Source organism: Acinonyx jubatus, chromosome B4, assembly GCF_027475565.1.
Source record: "Acinonyx jubatus isolate Ajub_Pintada_27869175 chromosome B4, VMU_Ajub_asm_v1.0, whole genome shotgun sequence".
NCBI classification, from domain to species: Eukaryota; Metazoa; Chordata; class Mammalia; order Carnivora; family Felidae; genus Acinonyx; species Acinonyx jubatus.
The window spans coordinates 93720584-93739697 of NC_069387.1; the positions used below are offsets into that span (position 1 = coordinate 93720584).

At 38.7% G+C, this 19114-nt stretch overlaps 1 long non-coding RNA gene across 3 annotated transcripts; it reads left to right on the forward strand.

Annotated features, from left to right (window-relative positions):
- Positions 1–213: 213 nt before the first annotated feature.
- LOC128316432 (uncharacterized) lies at positions 214–18804 on the forward strand. Of its 3 annotated transcripts, none has more exons than XR_008300344.1 (4): positions 214–363; positions 9095–9219; positions 13508–13645; positions 14100–18804. It is a non-coding gene; the product is annotated as an uncharacterized LOC128316432 (long non-coding RNA). The 3 variants fall into 3 exon arrangements; XR_008300345.1 differs by lacking the exon at positions 214–363 and adding an exon at positions 6994–7623; XR_008300343.1 differs by lacking the exon at positions 214–363 and having other exon boundaries at positions 6994–9219.
- Positions 18805–19114: the final 310 nt, after the last annotated feature.

Sequence of the window (19114 nt, forward strand, 5' to 3'; positions counted from 1 at the left end):
TTATAGAGGAATTTGGCGGTTTTCAATCTGTCTCACCTCTCATGGTGGAAACTGAGACCCAGAGAGGTTAGGATACCAGTGTAAAGTCACACAGTACAACCTTGGTAGAACTGAGTCCATTCTAAAGTTTTGTATGTTTTGCTGGCTCCAGTTAGTTATAATTTTTATTGTATCACATGATTTGACTTTAGAAGGAGATGGATAGAGGGAGGAGCCAAGATGGTGGAACAGCATGGAAGTTTTTTGTGTGTCTCATGTCCATGAAATACAGCCAGACCAACACTAAACCATTCTTCACACCTAGAAAACTGACTGGAGGATTAACACAACAATCTGCACAACCTGAACCACAGAACTCAGCAGGTACGCGGCACAGAGAAGTGAACCTGGGGAGCGAGAGGCACAGGAAGGGAGGTGCTTTTGTGAGCGGAGAGAGGACGGAGACTGGGGTGGGGGAGATACGGGAAAAGCACCCCTCCCCAAAAGCAGCTGGAGAGAAAGTGGAAAATTGGAAACAGCCACAGGGACTAAACTAAAAAGGGAGAAAGGAGAAAGGAGAGGGTTTAAATTCCATTAAGACTGTAAACAAGGGGAGCGCAAAGGCTGCAACTCCACAGCTCGATACCTGGAGGTGCTCTGGTGGGAAGGGCGAATCCCGAGGAGCAGAGTGGGGTCCAGGAGGTTCTCGGGCCACAAGGGGAAAAGCAGTTCCACTGCTGGAAGGACATTTGGTAGAGACTGTTGAAGCCACCTGGTCCCAGCAGACCCCAGAAAACAGCCACATTCGCTGTTGCTAGAACAAGGTCATTAAGGGTGAAGCCTGGTGCCAGATGTGTGTTGTGATTTTCCATAATCCCTGAAACGCTGCTGCAACACTATCTCGCGAACTTTTTTCTGAGGTGGGCTGGCAACTGGCCTTAGTCTTGGGGCACCGACAGCAGCAGGGTCCAGTGGGCATTCCTGGGTGCAGCCGGCATTCGGCCATTGCTCATTCAGCCATTGCTTGGTGAGACCCTTCCGCAGAGGGGCGGGACAGGTCAAAGCCGCAGTCCTTCGGAAGTAAGGGGCCGGGGAAAACAGCCACATCTGAGACAAAAACTCAGGAGAGAAGTATTGCCTGGGGCCTGGTCATGGAGTGTGAAAAAGCAGGGAGTGGACAAAAGCTGAAGACAGAGGACGGGTGCACGATTGCTGATCCAGGAGAACAGACTGGGTAGCTAAGTGGCGCCATTTTTTACTGCCCCCGCGGATGCGCAAACGCACCTATAAGCACCGCAACAATCCACCCCAGTAGGCTAGCAGCGCCATCTAGTGGAGAGCGGCGCTGTTACACTGAGCCCCGCCCAACCAGGCCAACTTTGATCTTCAAGGACACAAGTCTCACTGCTGGCTTAGTTATCAACTATAAAGCACGGACTTTAAACTTTATAACACTATAAAACACTGACTTCTAGGGGAAAACAAAGTAATTTCAGTCCGTTAATAGGTCCTTCTATTTAATTTTCTTTTTTTTTCTTTTCTCTTTACATTTCTTTTTCTTGAATACAGAAAGAGGAAAAATTTCATTTTTATTTTCAATTTTTACTAAAAATATTTTTTTAATTTTTATTAGTATATTTTTTACTTTTGTGTAAATTTTTTCAAATTCTACTTTACTTCCATCATTTTATTTTAGTCTACTTCAGTGTATTCACCTTTTCAAATTTTCAAACAATTGCCTTTTTTTCCTTTTTTCTTTTCTTTTTTTCTTTTTTTCATTTATTTTCTTTTTCTTGAACGCAGAAAGAGAAAAACTTCATTTTTACCTTCAATTTCTATTAAAAATATTTTTCTCTAACTTGTTACTATATTTTTCCCTTTTATGTAAATTTTTTCAAATTCTATTTTACTTCCATTATTTTATTTTAGGCTACTACAGTGTATTCACTTTTTCACATTTTCAAACGATTTCCTTTTTTCCTTTTTTCTTTTTTCTCTTTTTTCTCTATTTTTATTTCTTTTCTTTTTCTTGAATATAGAAAAAAATTCATTTTTATTTTTAATTTTTAATAAAAATATTTTCTTTAATTTTTTTCTACTGTGTTCTTTACTTCTGTGTATATTTTTTCAAATTCTATTTTATCTACATCATCTCATTTTAGTCTACTTAAATGTATTCATTTTTTCAAATTCTCAAATGATTTCCTTTTTTTTCTTCCCCCCCTTTTTTTTCTCTAATCTGTCAAACCACTTTCAATACCCACACCAAAACACATCTAGGATCTAGCATCATTTATTTGATTTGTGTGTGTGTGTGTGTGTGTTTAATTTTTTAATTTTAATATTTTTTAAATTTTAATATTTTTAATTTTAATTTTTTAATTTTAATTTTTTTAATTTTAATTTTTCTACCTCATTAATTCCTTTTCTCCCTTCAAAATGACAAAATGAAGGAATTCACCCCAAAAGAAAGAGCATGAAGAAATGACAGCCAGGGATTTAACCAACACAGATATAAGCAAGATGTCTGAACCAGAATTTAGAATCACGATAATAAGAATACTAGCTGGAGTCGAAAATAGATTAGAATCCCTTTCTGCAGAGATAAAAGAAGTAAAAAATAGCCAGAATGAAATTAAAAATGCTGTCACTGAGCTGCAATCATGGATGGTTGCAGTGGTGGCAAGAATGGATGAGGCAGAACAGAGAATCAGTGATATAGAGAGCAAACTTATAGAGAATAATGAAGCAGAAAAAAAGAGGAAGATTAAGGCAAAAGAGCACGATTTAAGAAATAGAGAAATCACTGACTTATTAAAAAGGAATAACATCAGAATCATAGGGTTCCCAGAAAAGGAAGAGAGAGAAATAGGGGTAGAAGGGTTATGTGAGAAAATCATGGCAGAAAACATTCCTAAACGGAAAAGACACAGACATGAAAATCCAGGAAGAACAGAGGACGACCATTAGATTGAACAAAAACCGACCATCAACAAGGCATATCATAGTCAAATTCACAAAATACTCAGGCAAGGAGAGAATCATGAAAGCAGCAAAGGAAAAAAAGTCCCTAATCTACAAGGGAAGACAGATCAGGTTTGCAGCAGACCTATCCACAGAAACGTGGCAGGCCAGAAAGGAGTGGCAGCATATATTCAATGTGCTGAATCAGAAAAATATGCAGCCAAGAATTCTTTATCCAGCAAGGCTGTCATTCAAAATAGAAGGAGAGATAAAAAGGTTCCCAGACAAACAAAAATTAAAGGAGTTTGTGACCACTAAACCAGCCCTGCAAGAAATTTTAAGGGGGGCTCTTTGAGGGGAGAAAAGATGAAAATATATACATATAAATACCAAAAGCAACAAAGATTAGAAAGGACAAGAGAACACCACCAGAAATTCCAACTCTACAAGCATCATAATGGCAATAAATTCATATCTTTCAGTACTCACTGTAAATATCAATGGACTCATGCTCCAATCAAAAGACATAGGGTAACAGAATGGATAAGAAAACAAGATCCATCTATATGCTGTTTACAAGAGACCCACTTTAGACCTAAAGACACCTTCAGATTGAAAATAAGGGGATGGAGAACCATCTATCATGCTAATGGTCAACAAAAGAAAGCCGGAGTAGCCATACTTATATCAATCAACCTAGACTTTAAAATAAAGACTGTATCAAGAGATGCAGAAGGGCATTATATCATATTCAAGGGGTCTATCCACCAAGAAGACCTAATAATTGTAAACATTTATGCACCAAATGTAGTAGCATCAAAATATATAAATCAACTAATCACAAACATAAACTCATTGATAGTAATACCATAATAGTAGGAGACTTCAACATCCCACTCACAGCAATCGACAGATCATCTCATCAAAAAATCAACAAGGAAACAATGGCTTTGAATGACACACTGGACCAGATTGACCTAACAGATATATTCAGAACATTTCATCCTAAAGCAGTGGAATATACATTCTTCTCCAGTGCACATGGAACATTCTCCAGAATAGACCATATACTGGGACACAAATCAGCCTTAAGTAAGTACAAAAAGATTGAGATCATACCGTGCATATTTTCAGACCACAATGCTATGAAACTTGAAATCAGCCACAAGAAAAAACTTGGAAAGGTAACAAATACTTAGACACTGAAGAACATCCTACTAAAGAATGAATGGGCTAACTAACCAAGCAGTTAAAGAGGAAATTAAAAAGTATACGGAAGTCAATGAAAATGATAACACCACCACCCAAAACCTCTGGGATGCAGCAAAGGCGGTCATAAGAGGAAAGTATATAGCAATCCAGGCCTTCCTAAAAAAGGAAGAAAGATCTCAGATACACAACCTAACCTTATGCCTTAAGGAGCTGGAAAAAGAACAGCAAATAAAACCCAAAACCAGCAGAAGACAGGAAATAATAAAGATTAGGTGAGAAATTAATGCTATCAAAACCAAAAAAAAAAAACAGTAGAACAGATCAATGAAACCAGAAGCTGGTTCTTTAAAAGAGTTAACAAAATTGATAAACCACTAGCCAGTCTGATGAAAAAGAAAAAAGGAAAGGACCCAAATAAATAAAATCAAGAATGAAAAAGGATAGTTCACCACCAACACAGCAGAAATAAAAACAATAGTAAGAGAATATTATGAGCAATTATATGCCAATAAAATGGGCAATCTGGAACAAACGGACAAATTCCTAGAAACATATACACCACCAAAACTGAAACAGGAAGAAATAGAAAATTTGAACAGACCCATAACCAGTAAGGAACTCGAATTAGTAATCAAAAATCTGCCAAAAAACAAGAGTCCAGGGCCAGATGGCTTTCCAGGGGAATTCTACCAAACATTTAAGGAAGAGTTAACACCTATTCTCTTGAAGCTGTTCAAAAAAATAGGAACAGAAGGAAAACTTCCAAACTCTTTCTATGAAGCCAGCATTACCTTGATTCCAAAACCAGATAGAGACCCCACTAAAAAGGAAAACTACAGACCAATTACCCTGATGAACATGGATGCAAAAATCCACAAGAAGATATTAGCCAACCAGCTCCAACAATACATTAAAAAAATTATTCACCACGACCACGTGGGATTTATACCTGGGATGCAGGGCTGGTTCAATATCCACAAAAACAATTAACATGATTCATCACATCAATAAAAGAAAGGACAAGAACCATATGATCTTCTCAATAGATGCAGAGGAAGCATTTGACAAAATACAACATCCTTTCTTGATAAAAACCCTCAAGAAAGTAGGGGTAGAAGGAGCATACCTCGAGATCATAAAAGCCATATATGAACGACCCAAAGCTAATATTATCCTCAATGGGGAAAAACTGAGAGCTTTCCCCCTAAGGTCACGAACAAGACAGGGATGTCCACTTTTGCCACTTCTATTCAACATAGTATTGGAAATCTTAGCCTCTGCAATCAGACAACACAAAGAAATAAATGGTATCCAAATCAGCCAGGAGGAGGTTAAACTTTCACTCTTTGAAGATGACATGATATCTTTTGGGAAAATCCAAAAGATTCCACCAAAAATCTGCTAGAATTGATTCATGAATTCAGCAAAGTTGCAGGATATAAAATGCACAGAAATCTGTTGCATTCCTATACACCAACAATGAAGTGACAGAAAGAGAAATTAAGGAATTGATCCCATTTATAGTTGCACCAAAACCCATAAAATACCTAGGAATAAATCTAACCAAATAGGTGAAAAATCTATACACTGAAAACTATAGAAAGCTTATGAAAGAAATTGAAGAAGACACCAAAAAACGGGAAAAGATTCCATGCTCCTGGATAGGAATAACAAATATTGTTAAAATGTCAATACTACCCAAAGCAATCTACATATTCAATGCAATCTCTATCAAAATAACACAAGCATTCTTCACAGAGCTAGAACAAATAATCCTAAAATTTGTAGGGAACCAGAAAAGACCCCAAATAGTCAAAGCAATTTTGAAAAAGAAAACCAAAGCAGGAGGCATCACATTCCCAGACTTCAAGCTATACTACAAAGCTGTAATCATCAAGACAGTATGGTATTGGCACAAGAACAGACACTCAGATCAATGGAACAGAATAGAGAACCCAGAAATGGACCCACAAATGTATGGCCAACTAATCTTTGACAAAGCAGGAAAGAATATCCAATGGAATAAAGATAGTCTCTTCAGAAAGTGGTGCTGGGAAAACTGGACAGCAACACGCAAAAGAATGAACCTGGACCACTTTCTTACAACATACACAAAGATAAACTCAAAATGGATGAAAGACCTCAATGTAGACAGGAAGCCATCAAAATCCTCAAGGAGAAAGCAGGCAAAACCTCTTTGATCTTGGCCGCAGCAACTTCTTACTCAACATGTCTCTGGAGGCAAGGGAAACAAAAGCAAAAAAATGAACTACTGGGACCTCATCAAAATAGAAAGCTTCTGCACAGCAAAGGAAATAATCAGCAAAACTAAAATGCAACCGACAGAATGGGAGAAGATATTTGCAAATAATATATCAGATAAAGGGTTAGTATCCAAAATGTATAAAGAACTTATCAAACTCAACACCCAAAAAACAAAGAATCCAGTGAAGAAATGGGCAAAAGACATGAATAGACACTTCTCCAAAGAAGACATCCAGATGGCCAACCAACACATGAAAAAATGCTCAACATCACTCATCATCAGGGAAATACAAATCAAAACCACAATGAGATACCACCTTACACCAGTCAGAAAGGCTAATATGAACAACTCCGGCAACAATAGATGTTGGCGAGGATGCAGAGAAAGAGGCTCTCTTTTGCATTGTTGGTAGCAATGCAAGCTGGTGCAGCCACTCTGGAAAACAGTATGGAGGTTCCTCAAAAAACTAAAAATAGAACTGCCCTACGACCCAGCATTTGCACTACTAGGCATTTATCCACAGGATACAGGTATGCTTTTTCGAAGGGACAATGGAGTATTACTTCATCAAAAAGAATGAAGTCTTGCCATTCTCAACTATGTGGATGGAACTGGAGGGTATTACGCTAAGTGAAATCAGTCAGTCAGAGAAAGACAAAAAATCATATGACTTCACTCATACGAGTACTTTAAGAGACAAAACAGATCAACATAAGGGAAGGGAAACAAAAATGATATAAAAACAGGGAGGGGGACAAAACAGAAGAGAATAATAAATATGGAGAACAAACTGAGGGTTTCTGGAGGGGTTGTGAGAGGGGGGATGGGCTAAATGGGTAAGGGGCACTAAGGAATCTACTCCTGAAATCATTGTTCCACTATATGCTAACTAATTTGGATGTAAATCTTAAAAAATGAAAAATAAAATTAAAGAAAAAAAAGGAGACAGATGAAGAAAACTGGCCAGGGTTACCTGGACAATCTGGGGGAGTAGACCACAGATCTTGGACTTTCACCATCTTACCATTTTTCCATTTTTTCTGTGCCTCTTAAGATGGATGTAGGAGATGGGGAAGAGGAAATGATCAATGGTTCTGTTCAGACATTTGAAAAATTGAAGAAAACAAAATCACCAGCTAACGTCTAAGAGACTAGTGCAGGCAATAACTCATTATGACTGAATGAGATTGCTTATTGCTGAAGTAAACAAATTTTCATATTTAAATGGTCTAACACAATGGAAGTTTAGTACCTACTCATACCAGTCCCATGAGAGAGTTCCTTGTTGTGGATGATGTTTAGGAAACCAGGTTCCTTGTATCACGTGGGGTAGTCATCTCTCAGGATCTTTGAGAGCTCTTTAGGACTCAAAACTCACCTGCTTCCTAAACTCTCCAAGCTCCATTCCATTGGTGAGGATGTCCTGAGGCCACACCTGGATGTGTGCAAGGTGTGAGCTGGGAGGAGCTTGGGAGATGTTGCCAATGACAGGGCAGCCCTCTCCTCATGATGACGCCATGCAATGGAAAGGGAGCCTGCATTTTTAGTAGACAACTGGTCACTTCTGCCCAACTAATAAACATCATCCTGAGAAAGCAGAATGTGACAAGATTTCAAACAGAAAAGCTTCTAATTAATGACTATGCTTTAGAGTTTTCAACCTTTCACTTAGAGACTCATACAAAGAATCAGTTAATTATTGTAGAACCCTGCCATGTAGAAAAAGATATCCTTGATCTCTGATCCAATATTTTCCCAGTATAGAAGCTAAAGGAAATGCTACTTTTATTAAAGTTTTTGTTTGCTTTGTTTTGTTTCTTACCTGGATTCTGGAAAGCAACTAAGACCAAAGAATAATGAAGTAAAGATGAACATAATTGCAGTGCCCCAAATGTTCTTCAGGTCATTTAGAACAATGAGATTCAAGAATAATTAGCTTCAGTTCTGATAATAATTTTAATTTTTTATTCCTGAGTTTTATACATATAAAATGACAATACTAATCACTACTTAAACGTTTTCTAATGTCTTAATCTTGTGATTTCAGTATAACAGAAACTGACAGAGAAGAAGGCTTTGATAAATTAGATTTTATAGAGGAAAGAGATTGAGAATGGGAATGCCATAAGAAAATGAATTAACATCTAGTCAGAAGAAACATCAGAGTATACGCCTGCAAGTCTCCAGTAATGGTGCTCACCAGAAAGACATGGAGAAGTTTTTCCAAATACACTCTCCTGGCCCCAGCCCCTGGAAAATCTGATCAAGTAGATCTGGGGCAAAAACTAGGAATCTGCCTTTTTGCCTAACATATCAAGTGAGTCTGTTGACCTCCTTAAGTAACGGTGGTCTAGGGGTAACAAAGGAGAAGGGAGAATTATTTGCTAAAGATAGGAAAGTCAGTAGAATATTTTCAATAGAGGAAAAGAAGCAGTGTGTAATGATAAAGAAAATAAAGTCTGAAAGAAATAGGTGGGGGATGGTGGTCTAAGGCCAAAACCCTAGAAGACATGCAAAAGGAGAATATCTAAAGTACAGGTGAAAGAGGTAGCATTTGGAAGGGATGGTAGATGCCCCCTTAAAGGTACAAACAGGGAATTCCCGGACAAAGTTTCCATCACAGTTTTGAGGCAAAAAAAATAGTGTCTGGTAAATGGCCTTGATCTTTTGAAGAGAGTCAGTGACAATCTACCAAGAAGAATGATGGCTCAGTTGGAGTCTGGAGCTTAAGAACTGTGGAGAGATCTGGAACAGCCACTGCGAAGACTGCCCTAAGGAGCCACGTAAGCCAATATGAGGTGAGTGAAAAATAATATTTATAAGCTGTGAGTTTTATGGTAAGAAAATTCTTCTGTATTAGATGGGCTTTAAATGTTGAGCTTAGATTTAAAAAGAGTAAAACAGAAGAGAATCAAAGGTGACAGGTGACTTCAAATCTAATGGTAGCCCTAACTTATAGTTGAGGAAATCTTTCTGAGCTACCAACTGTAGGCTGTTTTGCTCTTCTGTGAATTTTCCCACCAACATTTGCACTGAATGTTTCCTCTGCCTGAAATATTCTCCTCCCACTTCAGCCACCTGGGCTGCCTTCTCCCACCCCCAACTTTAGTTAGATTCTTGCACAAATGGCACCTTATCACAGAAATCTGCGTTAACAAGCCATAAAAATAGGGCCAACCCTCCTACCAATTTCTCTCTCTTAAGCAGTTTTTTGTTTGTAGATGTGTAACCACCTGATGCATTATACTTATATTTATTAATTCTCTGTTCTTCCCCACCCTAACCAAAATATAAGCTGCAAGAGAATAAAAGTTGATCTGTTTGGTTCTTTTCCAACTATTGCCAGAGCTTAGCTCAGGCACTTTTACATTAGACACTCAGGGAGATTTGATCAATGTATTAATCAATAAATTAATGGGTAATTGTGGTACTCAGCTTTCAAGATGACTCCCAATGCATACACTTATACAGCCTTCTCTCACAATGAATAGGGCTGACTTGAGCAACCAATAGGATATTGTGGGAACGATGGTATGAGATTCTCAAGGTGGGGGTCATAAAAGACATTATGGCTTCTATCTTGATTTCTTGGATCATTTGCTGTGATCTCTGGGGGAAGTCAGTTGCCATATATTGAGGACTCAGGCAGCCTTACAGAAAGGTCCGTATAGTGAGGACAAGAATTCTCCTGCCAACACCAGCACCAATATGTCAGCCATGTGAGTGAGCCAACCTGAAAGTGGATAATGGATTATACAGCAACAGATAACTAACATAGTGCCTTAGAAACAATTTTCAAAATATTGTCCCTCTTTCCATTTATGTTTAATGTCAGGGACAGTTCTATTTTTTATGAAGTGTACATTTTACCCAAGAACAAAATACCCAGTGAATCAGCAGGTTGATTTTCAGCACAATTATTTGAATAGATCTGGAAGTATATTTCATGCCCTATTACTGACAGTATCATTGGCCTTACGAAAACCTAGCACGTTTATTTAGAGCAAAGATTTCCTTTTAGAGGAGTGCCACGTTGGACATAAATGACTAGTCTCTGTCCCACTGTTTTATTTAGTCACTAGTTAGGTGTTGTCTCCAGAAAATCATGACCTCAACTACCATCTTGCTCACTTGTTGGCTGGAGTGCCCCCAAAATAGCATGACCTCAGCTAGAAAGTGGAGATAGACCCTGATAATCAAGATGACATCTGAAGATGGTCAGCTAACCATACTCCTTGCAGTTGGGTATGAGTCCTTTCTCAAAGGGGGGGGGGGGGGGCTATGTGATACATCTGTGTATCTGACAACAAATATTTTTTTGTGAAATGGAATGAATGATATGTTTATTTAAAAATCATCATTGTAGGGGCGCCTGGGTGGTTCATTCTGTTAAGCATCTGACTTCAGCTCAGGTCATGATCTCACGGTTTGTGAGTTTGAGCCCCGCATCAGGCTCTATGTTGACAGCTCAGAGCCTGGAGCCGGCTTCAATTCTGGGTCTCCCTCTCTCTTTGACCCTCCCCCACTCATGCTCTGTCTCTGTCTCTCTCTCTCTCTCAAAAATAAATGAGAAACAAAAATTTTTTTAAAATCATTATTATAACTTTATAGTCATACCTAAAGCAATCAGAGAAAGAAGAGAGGGGTGGGTATGTCTTTAACAGTATAGCTAGCTAACAGCTAGGTTAATATAAATACGGTAAGCAAGGACATACATGGAGATTTCAAACAACTGAAATATAGCGAAATAGAGATGGAAAATAATAAGCCTGGGAGAGTAGAAAGAGACACCAAAGAAGTAGGCATTGTGAAGTTTTAAATAAAGATGTCATATGATCTGATTTACATTGTAAGAAAATGACTCCAGCTGCTTATGGAGAAAAGGTAATAAAGTAACAAGAGTGAAAGTAGGGAAACCAGTTAGCAACCTAAGGTGACAGTCTAACTAAGAGATAATGGTAGCTGGGATTCTGGCGATATGGTAAAGATGAAGAGATGGACAGATTCAGAATAAATTTTGGAGGTAATGTCACAAGACTTCCAATGTATTAGAGCTGGAAGGTAGGGGAGAAGAAGACTCAAGGATGGTTTCTTGATGTTTGGCAGATGGTTGTGCCATTTCCTAGGAAAGAAGAATAATAGAAGATCAAATTTGGAAAGGAAAAATCTGCTTTAGATTTGTAATGTTTGAAATGCCTTATTATACATTCAAATGAATACATCAGACAAACAAATGGCTTTAGGACTCTACAGCTCAATGGAGATGTCAAGAGCTGGAGAGAAAATCAAGTATAATCAGCAAATAGATGGTAGTTAAAGCCTGGGACTTTTCCAGAATTCATACATCTAAATGAATGGAACCTCCTTCAGGATGCTTTCTTTCCTTGAGAAGCTTCACAGTATAATTCTCTCTAGAGATGTTGCCCATTTGCAAAGTATTTTAGGGCCTCAGATTCTTTATTAGTAAGAAAGAAAGAGAGAGAGAAAGAAAGAAAGAAAGAAAGAAAGAAAGAAAGAAAGAAAGAAAGAAAGAAAGAAAGAAAGAAAGAAAGAAAGAAAAGAAGAAAGAAAGAAAAAGAAGAAGAAGAAGAAGAAGGAGAAAAGAAGTCTGCTTTCTGAGTTGAACGAACTTAAAAACAAGCAAACAAAAAAGTAGATTGTGACTGTGTCTCTTACTGCAAACTTTCCAGACTACTGACCTTAATAAAAGCATTGAGTAAATTGAGAGACCATGTTGTATGATATGAAGAACCCAGATTTTGAGATCAGGAAACCTGGGTTCAAATCATGGTTCAGCCACTAATGAGTGCTGTGCGTTTCATATTTTTTTTGCTCTGAGGCTAACTTTCCTCTAGTAGAAAATAGAGATTATAGCACAAATCTTTTGTATTTTTAATGTAGATTCAACATGATATATATGTCTAGTAACATAGTAAGGGCTCAATACATTTTAACTATTCTAAGACTTTTTAATGTGTTGATAAACTGAAATGAAACAAGCCATCATAAAATCATCAGAATGGATGCGTGCTTGCCTAATTACCAGACAGAAAACTGCCCTTTCATTAGAGAGATCAGAGTAAGATTTACTCCTTCCATGGGAAGAAAAAGGAATGAAATATGGAAAAACCATGGGGTACTTCTGCCCACTGTGAGCCTCCCCTTAGCTCCATAAAGTAAGTGCATAATAGAGTAGGCAGTGGATAAATAATTCTCTAGGGCTCCAGGCAGTTAATAAGGAAAGATGCTTTTGTCGAAACTCATTGTGCATGAGTTTTTCTCCACATTTCCAAAGGTCACTGGAACGATTCATTTGTTCTCTATTCTATAATCCCAATGATTCACCTAAAAGTTAAAACAAGTATTACTCCATTGAGGAAATGTTCCGGTTTGACACTGATATGAGTTGAATCTCCCAGTCCTTAAACTAAGAAACAGTGTTCAATTTTGCCCTTGCTTTTTAATATAATTGATCAGTAATAGAATCAAGATATTATAGACCCTTGGCATTTTATAGATGCAGTTTCAGCTGGTCTTAAGCTGGTCTTAATTTTGCTGAGAAACTAATATGAATCCCATGAGTTGTAAGGCTGGTGTGCTGTAACTGGTGAGTCTAACACAGCCAAGTTCTTGAAACTTCTATGATTTCTCACACCTATTAATAAAACACTTTGAATTTGGTCCCTCTCCCTCTCTCTCTCTCTGTTCCTTCTTTCCTCTCCCTCTTTGGAGAACACTAATCAGGCAAACTGTCTAGCATAGCATCTCAATGGGGCTTGATTATTCTGTACTCAAGAGTTTACAAATTGCCTGCCCCTGGAGTTAATCAGCCTGCTGACATATTTTGTTTGGTCTATGTGGCGTTTAAAAATCCAGCCAAGGTTTAAAAACTGAGAAAAGTTACGTATTTTTTAAAAAGAAAGTAAAAGAAAAATTATTTATAGTTCCTCTTTAAAAATTCCTATGTGGCCAGAATTAGTTGGACATTCCATCCACTGAACTCCTTCCTACTCCCTATTACTTCCCAGATGAAGCCAAGGTGAGGTGCCTTTTATTATCAAAATTGAATCATTGTGTTTCTTACAGTAAAAGAACAGTCGTCTGAATGTGTCATGTTGTTGAAAACGATTCTCCTTTTTTCATTTACGTCAACTACCTGAGTTTCACAAGCATTCAATCTGTCTCTCCGGTACTACTCAGGATTTATTTAGCAGTTCTTGAGAGGTAATACAGTTTTGTTTCTTGGTGGAACACAGTCTTGAAAAGAAAGCTAATTGCTAGAGCTGGTAATGGTAATTTTAAAAAAGGGAATGGTTCTTAGCCACAAATTATATAGAAGTTTAGAATGGAATTTTAATTAAGCTCTGAAGATACCACATTACAGTTTTAAGTTATACTTTACTGCAGTATATGAAAAATGAAGTAACCTATAATTTTTGCAAATTTGAGCGTTCTGTAGGTTCTTAGAACATGTCCCTAAATTTGTTTATATTCCTTTTGTTACATAGGTCCTATTCCTTATACCCGGATTTTTAAATTTAGTGTTTGGTCACATTCAAAACAAAGTTTATCAGTAGTCACTGAGGTTCTAGGATCTATCAGATTATACTGTGTCTGGGAAAACTTTCATCAATATAATAAAATCATAACATTAAAATTTTTCTTCTTATCTCCCCAGGCTCATTGTTCCATTGTGCTCTTGCTTCGGTCGCCTGCTCAAAGCATTTTATCAATTCATCAAAGGGAGTGAAATAAGCCATAAAGCATCCCGTGTAGCCATGGAGCTTTCTTAGAACAAAAACATGGGTGAATTCTTCCTGTGGGAAATGACCTGTGAAAATTCTTCACAAAGTAAGGAAGCTGTAATTTTCATCACACCTCGGAATTCACAAAAAGGACATCATCAATCAATAGTTCTCTCTGGTAAACTGTTGTTGAAATATGCTGTGGGAAACTATTTATTCCATGTCACATTATGAGCAGAAAGATTATTGGAAAAGTGGTGCATTTAGCTTCCAGAATTATAGGACCCTCCAAAATCTTAGAATAAATCCCAAATTCATAACACAGTCTATCAGGTCCTTCAGGCTATATTTGCCCTCGTATCTTCCCAGGCAAGTCATGCCTTCCAATAATGCTGTCACATCATCACCACTGTCACTGCCATGGCCAGATATAGGACACCACATACACACATACCTCTTTAACAAAAACACATCAAAAATCCCACCCACTTTACCTGTTTTCGGGCTTGAGGTAAAAGTAATCCTTTTAACATTTTGGAAGTAGCCAATCCTAAGGATACCTCTTTCCCTTTAGGGAACTTCTTTTGAAGGATTGGAGACCCTCCGTGGTCAGGAATTGACTTTGACTTTTCTAATTCCTAAAGGAAATCAGCTGCTGTAATCCTATTGACAATGTTGCATGTGTAAACTACTCTTTGTATCCTCTGCATTCTCTTGCTGGCCTACATTGTCCAATAGGTTCTTAGCCTACAATGAAAGTAGGAAGGATTTTATTTTTATTTATTTTTATTTTTTATTTGAGAGAGAGCCAGAGAGAGCTGGGGGGGGGGGGGAGAGAAGGAGAGAGAGAGAGAGAGAGAGAGAGAGAGAGAGAGAGAGAGAGAGAATCCCAAGCAGGCTCCACACTCAGCACAGTGCCTCATGTGGGGCTCAATCCCACGACCCTGGATAATGACCTGAGCACAAACCAAGAGTCAGACCCTTAACTGACTGAGCCACCCAAGTGCCCCATAAAGTAGGAAGGATTTTACAGCTCGTTTGGTAGAAAGCATACCTTTTGCTACAGAATCCAAACCTAGAACAAATCATGCATTTGCCCACCATTCTAACACTTCCTGGGAAACATTCCAAATAAATACCTCTTGGGGGAACAGTAGCTTGGACAACTCTGACCATTTCATGCATTGTATCCAGGCCTGGTTACATAATTTGCCAGGCCTAGTGCAAAAAGAAAATGAAAGACCCTTCCCCCCCCACCCTTAAAAAAGTAGGAACAAAGTACAATTAAAAGAACAAAAATATAAAGTTTTTCCTCAAAAAAAGTTAATATTTATAGACACAATAAGGGTAATAGTGATATATGAGTACCAGCACGAACTTATGAATTGCAAAAAAAAATCATTTTGGTGTCATAATTTTATATAATAAAATAAAATAATAATATTTTATATCTTGATCTTAAAGGCTTTCTGGCTTGGACATTGCCAGAAATTTATTAGGTCATTAAATTTTTACTTTGAGTAACTTCATTTTCATTGATATAATGGGAAATGATTGCCGTTACTCTTGGCAAATGGAATGTCACCAATGATTTGATAATGTTTCATTTTGAGAAAGATCTTTCTGCTGATGCCACAGCTACTAGAGCTGTTAAGAATGATTCACAGACTGGGACAACTTAGGGATAAATTTCTGATACATTATTCCAAATATGGATTTTAGTACATCTAGAGCTAATGATCCTTGTAGAGCAGTTTTCCAACAAGATTTAATTCTTCACACAAGTCGGTTTCGCATAAGCCTGAATGTCATTGTAAATGTAAATTTATACAATGGCATTTTAATGTTTCATGTGACATTTCTTGTAACTCGTGGGGTTTGTACAAGAAACCGAAAGTGGCTTCATGATTGTATACAGTTCACAGTACCTCTTTATGCATTCTATCGCTGTTTCCTCAATTGCAAAGATTTTTTTGACATCTTCCTCCTAATAACTGCTTCATCGGAAGTTTTCTCTGAAAAGTGCTGTTTTCCAACAACTGTGATGATCTCTAAACTTAGTTTCTATTTCGAGGTCTGTGGCACGGCATTGGCTTCGCAACATGGCAGAAGTGTTCAAAACCATCGAACCTAAAATCTGATAGGCTTTATTGGGCGATCCGTGTGCATGCTTTTCGCGGTATTTAGTGAACAGTTCATTGCTGGACCACCAGCAGAACCGGTCTCAGCCTTCAGGCCTGAAAGTTAATGTCTATGCAGACGCCACAGGAAGGACACTGGGCAGGAGAATGAGAGTTGAGCCATCCACGAGGGTCCACCTACTGCCCCCAGGCACAGCCCTGCTCTCTCCCTTGGAGCTGCGGTCACCGCTGCTGCTTCCGACGCGGATGCACTGAAGGACGCCATCAGTGTGAACCCAAGTCCCAGCCCTAGCTGCCCCTTTGGGGCCCCACGGTGCCCGGGGCTATCCCAGTGTGTGCGCAAGACGGGGAGCCGGATCAGGTCCCCGCGCGCACACACTGGCCTTCCTGTGCTCTCGCCGCTGGTCAGTTAAGCACACTCGGCGCGTGCTGCCCATGCTCCAGTGTGCCTTCGTATTTCACCCGCAAAATCCAAGGGTGAAGACAGAAAGCACTTATGAAAAATTTCAAGATGGTGCTAGCACAGCAATAAACCGGACGCAAGGCTCCTGCTGAGAGCTGGGCCCTGCGGGGATGCACAGGACCCACACCCCTGAAGCCGGCCCTGCTGGTATCATATGAGTTATACGTACATCGCTTGTGCCTCAGTCCATCAGCAATCCCCAAACCATGTTCCGCAGGAAAGGTGTTCCGTGAAAAAGGGGCAATTGGAAATGCTATATGCTGTGTCTCAGCCCTGGGGACTCAGAGTGCACATAAGCAAATTACAGGCTCTGGAAATCTTGAGTTAAAGACGCATAATTTCATTTATTCCATCCTTTCTGAAACTTAATCTGGCACCAGAATCCCATTTACATAAAACACCTTTGAATATCTTGGGAAACATTAATAGTCCATAGAATAAAATTTTAAAGATACTGTGTAGGGCTGTAGTCCAGACTCCATTCAAAAATCCCTAAAGACTTTGTTTTTATGCTCTAACTCAAAATAGGCATTCTATTTCAGTTACTATCTTTCATAAGGACAAAGAGAAGTCTATTGAGGCTTAACAAAACATATAAAAGAATTAAAAATATATTTTGTTTGGCAATAATAAAGTTTTAATTATTTTTAAATAATGCTTTATTCTAAAAGTCATAATATAGCAGATCTTCTCCTCTAATTAAAAGTTATATGATACCAGGTTATTCTTCTTTAGAGAGGGAGTTATTTCTAATCTCATACAAGTGATCTTTGCAAAACACACTTATACAAAACAACTAAAAATGCATTGATAAGTGGCAGGTCCATTGAACCTATTCCTGATGTCAAAAAAAAAAAAAAAAAAAAACCATTCAAGCTCACAATTTCATTGGAGAATTTTAAAAATGTCAATCAGGTTGTGTCTTGTCTTTACTTAAAATCTTCAATGGCTTCATATTTCTTCTAGGAAATAGTCCAAACTTCTCAAGATGGGCTGCAAGGCCCTGCGTATTTTCTTTATTTTAATAAATTTACTTATTTATTTTGAGAGAGAGAACAGATGAGGGGCAGAGAGAGAATCTCAAGCAGACTCCACGCCATCAGCACAGAGCCCGAAGTGGGGCTCCGTCTCACAATTTGTGAGATTATGACCTGAACTGAATTCAAGAGTCAGACATTTAACCGATTGAGCCACACAGGCACCCGAAGGCTCTGCATATTTTAAAAACACCTTCTTCCCTGCTTCATTTTGTACCAGCGCCCTCCTCATTTACCATGTATCATCCATACTTGCTTTCATTCATTCATCCCACAAGTAGAAAAATATGAGGAAGAGATAAGAACCTCGTCTTCAATAGAACAAATGAATAGGGATCTATGATACAATGTCAAGTAGATGTAAGTGCTATAAAGAAAATAAAACAGGCAAGGGGTTACAGTGGTGGGGGCGGGCACTGTTTTAGTTAAGGTGCTCGGGACTGGCCTCTCTGAAGAGGGGTCTTTTGAACAGACACCTAAGTGAAGGAACAAGCTGTGTGCAGACTCAGGAGAAGAGCACGAAGGGAAGAACTTGGGGTGCGAACTGCAACTTGTGAGGAACAAGATGACAGTTGGGGACAGATGAAGGAAGGGGAGAGTGGCACAAGGTAGGTGGGGGGCGGGGGTGGAGGCCAGATTGGGTAGGACAGTGTGAGGTGGTTGGAATTCAGATGTCACAGGACGCCCTTGCAGGGGCTTGAGCAGCGGAGTCCCAGGATCTGACCAACCGTGGAAAGCCCCACTGGGTCTCTGGCTGGCAGAGTAGACTGAGGGAGTGCAAAGGGAGAGCAGAGAGAGAGTTGGAGAGCTCTTGCATTGGCCTGAGTGAAAGGTGGTAGTGATTCTTCTGTGGGAGAACTATTGAAAAACAGCTATATTCCGGGCTATTTTAAATGCACATCCAACAGGATCTACTAAGGGAATGAATGTGGATGGAAGAGCAAAAGAAGAGCCAATTGTCCAGGGCCTTATAGTCTGAGCAAGAAAGAAAATGGCAATGTTAAAATGGCAACGCTAGAAATGTAGGTTTTAGGAGAAAGGTAGAAAGCTCTGTTTTGTCCTCGGTGAGTTTGAACTCTCTGTCAGATAACCAGGGGAAGATGGCAAACTGACAATTAGATGGATGAAGATGGATTTCATGGGGATCCTGAATCTGAGAGTTACCTGCTCAGACAAGACTGGGCTTCTCTGTTATGTGATCTCCTAACACCTTGAAATTTTTCATCATAGTATAGATCACAATTATTGACAAACAAGTGTTTGTAAGACTAAGAATTGTTTTGCCCGAGTCTCAGTTCAATTACAGC